This window comes from Phodopus roborovskii, unplaced genomic scaffold (genome assembly GCF_943737965.1).
Source record: "Phodopus roborovskii unplaced genomic scaffold, PHOROB, whole genome shotgun sequence".
In the NCBI taxonomy this organism is placed as follows: domain Eukaryota; kingdom Metazoa; phylum Chordata; class Mammalia; order Rodentia; family Cricetidae; genus Phodopus; species Phodopus roborovskii.
The window spans coordinates 103,587-111,242 of NW_026126724.1; the positions used below are offsets into that span (position 1 = coordinate 103,587).

Genomic DNA, 7,656 nt, shown 5'->3' on the forward strand with positions numbered 1-7,656 from the left:
TTTTAATAAGGCCATTTGGTGTTTTGGTGACTAGCTTCGTGTTTTCTCTGTATATTTTTGAGATCGTCCCTCTGTCAGACATAGGGTAATAGAAGACCTTTTCCCAGTCTGTGGGCTGCTGTGTTCTCATCAACTGTGTCCTTTGCCTTACATAAGCTTCTAAGTCTTTCTGCAGTCTTATATACACACCAACAGCCAGGTATGCCAGCAACATTTGTTAAAGATGCATTCTTCCTCCCATTGTATAGTTTTAGCTGTTTTGTTTTGTCAAAACTCAGATGACCATAGGTGGGTGGGTTATTATCAGGGTTTTTGATTTAATTCTTTTTGTCTACCTATATATTTTTGTGTCAATACAAAGCTGTTTTCAGAACTATAGTTCTATATAGTTTGAAGTTGAGGATGGTGATGCATCATGAATTTTTTTTTTATTGTACTTGGTTGTTTTAACTATTCTCAGTCTTTTCTTTTTCCATTTAATATAAGTTATTATACTTTCAAGGTAAGTGGAGAATTGTGCTGGGATTTTGATGGGGATTGCAATGAATTTTTAGATTTCTTTTGGCAAGATTTCTATCTTTACTATGTTTATCCTACCTATTCATGAGCATGGTAGATCTTTCTGTTTTATGGTATCTTCTTTAATTTACTTCTTTAAAGACCCAATATTCTTGCTATATAAATCTTTAACATGTTTGGTAAGCATTAGTTAAAGATAATTTATGTTGTTTGTGGCTATTGTAATGGGTAATATTTCTCTGATTTCTTTCTGAGCTCCTTTGTCATCTGTATATTGTAGGGCTACTGATTTTTTTGACCTTCTCTTGTATCCTGCTAGTTTGCTGAATGTTTATGTCAGCTGTACCCATTCTCTGTAGATCTTTTTGTATCCTTTATGTAAACTGTCATATCATGTGCAAATAGTGATAGTTTGACTTCTTACTTTCCAATTTGCATTCTGTTGATCTCCTATTGTTGTTTTACTCCTTTTGCAAGAACTTCAAGTACATTACTGAAGAGCTATGTACAGAGAACAGACTTGTCTTGTTCCTGATTTTAGAGGAATCACCTTAAGTTTCTCTGCATTCTGTTTGATGTTGGCTGTTGGTTTACTGATTATTCCTGTCTCTCCAAGACCTTTATCATGAAATGGGGTTGAATTTTGTCAAAGGCTTTTTCAGCATCCAGTAAGATGATCATGTGGTTTTTCTTTTTCAGTTTGTTTATATGGTTGATCACATTGATAGATTTTCAAATGATAATGTAGAGAGCTGCGAAGTGCCACACCTTAAAGATTGTGCTGGCTTCCCCCTTCCACCTTCCAGATGGTGAGTGCTGTCATAAACAAGTCCTTATTTGGCTAAGCCTGTTCAGCTTGCCTGCTTCCCTATAAGAGCAGCCTACCTGCAGGGTCCACATTGCTCATTAGAGTTTGTCAGCACAAGGAGATTTAACTCTGTTTCCCCAGAGTTAGAAGAAGAAGCATGTTCAAGGATCATGATTAAATTGCTAGAAGAAGATCTCCGCTGAGTTGCATCTTCCTTGTTGATTGAGGTTGGGCGTGACATGATAAACCATCCCTACAATGCAGGGATGAAGTATCCTTTGTCATTGTGGATGATTTCCCTGATGTGTGCCTGGATTTTATTTGCTAGTATTTTATTGAGGCGTTTTTCATTCGTGTTCATGAGGGATATTAGTCTGTAGTTCTCTTCCTTATTTGTATCTTTTTGTGTCTTGGGTACCTAGGTAATTGTGGCCGCATAGAGTTTGGTAATGACCCTTCTGTTCCTATTGTGTGGAACTATTGAGGAATATTGGTATTCGCTCTTTGGATTTCTGGTAGAAGTCTGCACTGCAGCCATCTTGCCCAGGGCTTTTTTTGTTTGGGAGGGTTTTGATGACTGCCTCAATTGTGTTAGACTCTATTGGTCTATTATCCAGAGGTTTCTCTCTCTCTCACAGCAGTTGGCAAGACATGGGGAGCCCTGGCTGGGACCCCAGGCCCTGCACCACAGTGCACTACAGGGACAGCCCAAGAGAAGGGATAATGTGCCTTCTATCCAATCCACCAAAACCCACACAACATTGTGAGAGAGAATTTGAGAGCATGTGTGGGAGGAGCAGAGAGAGCTTGAGGATTGCTCTGAGCATGCCACAGAAGTGGAGAGCAGGTCATGAGTATTGTGCTCGTTTTTGTTTGGGGGGTTTGTGCTTGGGGGAAGGGGTTGCAGTGAGGCAGGTAGGGATGGTGTGCATGGGCTAATATGTTTATAGGGTTTTCTAAATGGACTGTCAAAGTACACCATTAATGGTGAAAGGCTATATTAACGGGCAGGGGGATAAGAGGTGAGGGGTGTGTTGCACAAGACATGAGACAGTTGGTAGCTCCGGGAGGGCGTGGAGGGGGCTTTTAGAAACAAATCAGGTGAAAGGGGAAGTGGATGGAAAGGAAGCTGGAGGGGTGGTGTGGAGTGATTGAAAGCATGCTGTGCACATGCTAACTAGGGCTAGCCACATCAGAGTCTCAAGGATGACAGTGTCTCTGCCCCTTGAGTTAATGATATCAAGGTGGGGAGACATGGGGAGGCCCCCCTGGGACCCCTGGGCCCTACACCACAGTGCACTACAGGGACAGTCCAAGCAAAGGGACAATGTGCCTTCTAACTAATCAAGCAAAACCCATACAACTTAAGAGAGAGAGAATTTGAGAGCACCTGGGGAAGAGCAGAGGGAGCTTGAGGCTTGCACTGAGCATGCTCTATTCTAGGATACCAGGTGGGCCTGAAGCACAGCACCATCCACCACAACCAGAGCAGTACATGCCCAAATGAGGTAGAGCTGTGCATGAAGTGAACGTGAGGGCAGCCAGGCCCAAGGGAGGGGACTGTAGAAGGCCTGTTTGCTGGGCTGTGGTGGTGGCCTGGTGTGGTGAACTCGCCTAAGCCATGGCTCAACAGACAGTGGCAGTGGCAGTAGAGCTTGGACGAGTCATCAGTGCTGTGCTGAAAAGATGGCGGGGCTCTGACTGAGCTGGGGCTGTGAGTGGGCTGCACTAGTGCTGGTGATCCTGAGTTTGCAACCTAGGAATTAGTGGTGCAGCCACTGCTTGCTGGGCCTGTTTTCTGCCCACTCATAGCACCTTGGGCCTGCACATTTCCTCCTGAGTCTCCCTTTTTTGGTAGGTGCCTCCTTCCTGCTGCTCAAGGCACAGAATGGACCCCATATATAGCATTGCAAGATTACAGCAGACACACCCACCACTGCCTAATCTCCTGGCACTAGACTCCTGCATGGTAGTCCTTGTCGTACCACTGCCTCTGTGCAGGTGCTGCAATGGAGTAAGGGTCCATGGCTGGAGATACGGGTGCTCACCTGGAACTCATCTGGTCCATACCGTTGCTTACAGCTCCATCCAGTGGTGCCTCTGTGGCCAGATATGCTGCTCGAGCCCAGGCCACCAGGAGAGCTGCAGGGCTAAACCAAGTGCCATTCCAGGCCAGATCATACAATCTGTGGCTACCTTGGTTGAACTCCAAAGCTGGTTGCTCACTAGTTTCATCTCTCTTTGGTCTGCAGGACTAAGAGACAGAGGTGGGGCACTGAGGCCCCATGTGTGGGAGGATGCTTTAGCTTCACACACTTGATGGATTTTGGTTGCTGCTTTGGCCAGTGGTTCTGCTCAGATTTCTCCTAATAGTTGTAAACTCACCATTGTTCCCTGGCTGCTTAGAAACTTGCATACAGAATTTCTTTTCAACTAAGAGCCATTGGTGTCCAAGTGTTTGCAATGAACCCCACGAATGATACTGCTCTCTACATTTCCACCAGTCACCTAGTGCTCAACCATGACCCTGGAGACCCCAAGGCATTTCAAGAGATTAATAGGATCCTGCCTTACTTGCGACAGTCCCTCTCTTGCTGTGTTTGTGGACATTTGCTACAAGATCCTATTGCACCCACCAAATCCACGTGCCAACACTATGTCTGCAAAACATGTATAGGCAAGAAAATGATGATGAAAAATTCATGTAGCTGGTGCATAAACTATGAGCACTTTGAGGAAAACAAGCAGTTAAGCATCTTATTGAACTGCTACAAGAAACTATGTGAATATATAACCCAGCCAAGACTGGCACAGGACAAAAGACAAACAGTTGACTGTTCTTCTGATATTTTAGCTTTATTCAATGAAGGATCATTGTTTTGTGAGGACATAGAGAAGCCTTCAGACTCATCCTTCACTCTGTGTTTGACACAGTCCCCTTTACCTTCAACTTCAGAACCCATAGCAGATACCCATGCTTATTTATCTCCAAAGTCTGAAAGCACCCACAGCATTGCTATTGGTAGTTCTGTTGTCAATGGTTTGCCTACTTACAAAGGGCTTCAATAGATAGATCTGGTATAAATATCCCCTCACCCGAACATCCAAATACGATCGACATGTGTAATACTGTTGATATAAAAACTGAGGATCTGTATGAGAGCCTGTTACCTGTCTATGACACGGTAGCCACTGATTTGTGCTCCACAGGTATTGATATCTGGAGTTTCTGCGAAGAGCAAAAACCTGGTGACTCTCTTTTGCTGAGTGATGAGATAGTAATTTGCAGTTTAGAAACTGTTTCAAATACAGAGGTTGCATGTCCTAATTTACATCCAAATTTGGAAGCCACTCTATCCAATGAACCTTTTTTTCAGCTCTCTTCCAAGTCTCTTAGCCATAATATTTTTATGCCTACCAGCCCTACACCCCATGTATTATCATGTTCAGCAGCAACTCCAAAGGTAGCAAAGTTGAATCGAAAAAGAACCACATATGAAAGTTACAGTGAAAAAGTTCAGCCACTTCCGATTTCTACCATAATCGGAGGCACAAAACTTGGGGCATCTGCTCCTGTGACGGTGAAGCATGAAAGGAAAATCTTCCTTCAATCTATAGCTACTGTTTCCAATGGAGGTACAACACCCAAGACCACCAAAACTGTACTTTTATCTACTAAAAGCATGAAAAATTGTCATGAACATGGATCCAAGAAATACCACTCTAAATCCAAGCCGGGTATTCTTTAAAAAGACAAGGCAGGAAAGGCAAAGATTCTTAGTCATCATGTTATGCCAGGAAGTCCTACCAAGACTGTGTGCAAAAAACCCCAGAGAAAGAAAGGATGTAAATGTGGGCATGCTATGCAAAGTACAAGTAATCTTACATGCAGCAGCCAGTGCTGACATTGTTACTCTAACCAGAAAGCCTGCATACATTGCAGATGCTGAAGGCTGCCAGAACTCCTACATGGCCAATGGGGAGAAGAAGCTGGAGGCATTTGCTGTGCCAGCGAAGGCCTTGGAGCAGATCAGACTCACATTGGGTGTTAATGTGACCAGCAATGTTGTGCGAAACACAAGTACCAGTACCAGTGTTATCAATGTCACAGGGTCCCCAGTAATGACATTTTTAGCTGCCAGTACAAATGATAACAAAAGTTTGAATGAAACTATGGATATGAGATTTGAATGTTAACTCAATGGATCTTGAAGCCTACACCTGGTAGGAAATAGCTACAGTTTTATGGCAGCTATTCTGTTGGTTTAACTTGCCAGAATTTCTGCATATAGATCACTTGTATCACGTGTTTTCATTGCTAAGTTATATGTGTTAGTGTTGTGGAAACAGTGTACAGATAATGGAGGAGTAATGCTACAATTATATGTTCTTAGTTCTTACAGAACCTGAGAGTTTGAGAACAAATGCTGATGCAAGATGCAACTGATTTTACAAAATGAACTTTGTCAAGGAAAATAACCTCATTGTTTTTGATCATGTTTTGTGCATAATCAAAGTTGATGATTAAATGTAAGGAAGTGGCATCAAGTAAGTTAATCAGGATTGTGCTAGTTTTTTTTTTGTTTGTTTTGTTTTGTTTTAATAGTGATTAGTTTATCAGGTACAGCCTTCTGATTTCTGATGCCACAGAGAACTTTCTCCTGTTGAAAAGTTGATGTGTTCAGCTCAACTTTTGCACTTACATAATACCGATTCTGATCATGAAAATTGGCTACTGGCGAATATGAATCAGTTCTTAAATCAGCCATATCAGCAATCAGCAGTATTAAGAAAGAAAATTTCCCACTCATTAGGATGTTTTAAAAAATCTGTCTTTTTAAAGAAATCTGTCTTTAAAAAGTGAACAAATAAATTCTGTCTTACCACTAATGTTAAGCAGTTTATGCTTTAAATATTTGAGTTCAGCCCCCTTTCTAATTTCTGACTCACTTCTATGAAAAAATTTTAAGTCCTTTCATTTGAGCAATGTTCTATTTGTTAAATAAAGTGAAGAGTTGTTTTATTCTGAACATAATTGAATTTATATAGTTCATAACATATTTTATAAAATATAAAAATATTTAAAAATTGGGTTATATTTAGAATAATTTTGGAATATTGCCCTAAATGTTCCCAGATTTATGCATTATATTTATAGCCAGTGATGATTTATTTGATTTTTTTATTCCTGTTTATTTGCCACAGGCATTGCATTGAATATACTCCCTTTTTTCTTTGTCTTTTTTATCCTTTTTTGTATTTTTGCTTTTCAAGGGTGCTGTTCTTAAGGAAGGCTTCTTTATCAAGGACTTAATAAAATGCCTTTGATGAACCTTGTGCATTTAGGTGGGTGTAAATCTTAGAAGATTTACTTTAGAATATTATTTTGCATGTAAAGGGAAACTGTGTTTGAATTTTCATGTATTTCTTTCTATTAACTTTATGGGGAAGACAAACATTCTGTTGAAGGGAAGTCTAGTCAGTTCCTTGAAAATGCATGGCCCAAGTTAACAAGGACTAACTAGGTGTAGAGATAACCCTGTGATTTCAAAAATTTGCTGGTTTGTCAGTGCAAATTTCAAGAAAAATTCTGCTAGGGAAGTTCCAGTTTCTGATGCATTCACCATCTATTGAGATCTGATGTGTGAAATTGTGTTGATTTGGCACACAGCATATTCAATGATGGTTACTCACCTCATAAAGACATGGATAAGCATCTATTGGACACAGAGCAGATGACACCTCTTGTTGTGTAGTGTATCCTGGTGTCCTTTCCTGTGAATGTGGTCAAGAAGGAATAGGAAGTTGAGGAGAGGGAAAGAGTATTTCTGAAGAAGAAAAGAGATACCCTAAAAGAGGGAGCCATTATAGACTTAAGGAGAAATCTGTCACTGGGAAAATGTCCTGAGACCTACAATGATGAAAACAACATATATTGTAATCAATAGTGGAGAGGCTATCATTAATCCCCTTCCAAGATAACGAGATTAATGACTAGCCTATATGCCATCCTGGAGCCTTCACCTAATAGCTGATGAAAGCAGAAGCAGACACCCAAAGCTAAACACTAAGACAAACTCCTGGATTACAGTTACTTAGAGGGAGGAGTGATGAGCAAATGTGTCAAGACCAGGCTGAAAAAATCCACAAAATAAGCTGACCTGAACAAAGCATAACTCATGCAAACCCAGTCTGATAGCTGGTAAACCAGCATATGACTGTACCAGGCGCCCTGAATGTACGTGTTATTTAGGAGGACTTGGCAGTTTATGGGGCCTTTAGTAATGGATCAGTATTTATCCCCAATATATGAAGAAACTTTGGGAGCC

General features: G+C 41.1%; 1 pseudogene; it reads left to right on the top strand.

Moving 5' to 3' along the window:
* The first annotated feature begins 3,790 nt into the window (after positions 1–3,790).
* LOC127214516 (E3 ubiquitin-protein ligase MSL2-like) lies at positions 3,791–5,524 on the top strand (annotated as a pseudogene).
* The last annotated feature ends 2,132 nt before the right edge of the window (positions 5,525–7,656 follow it).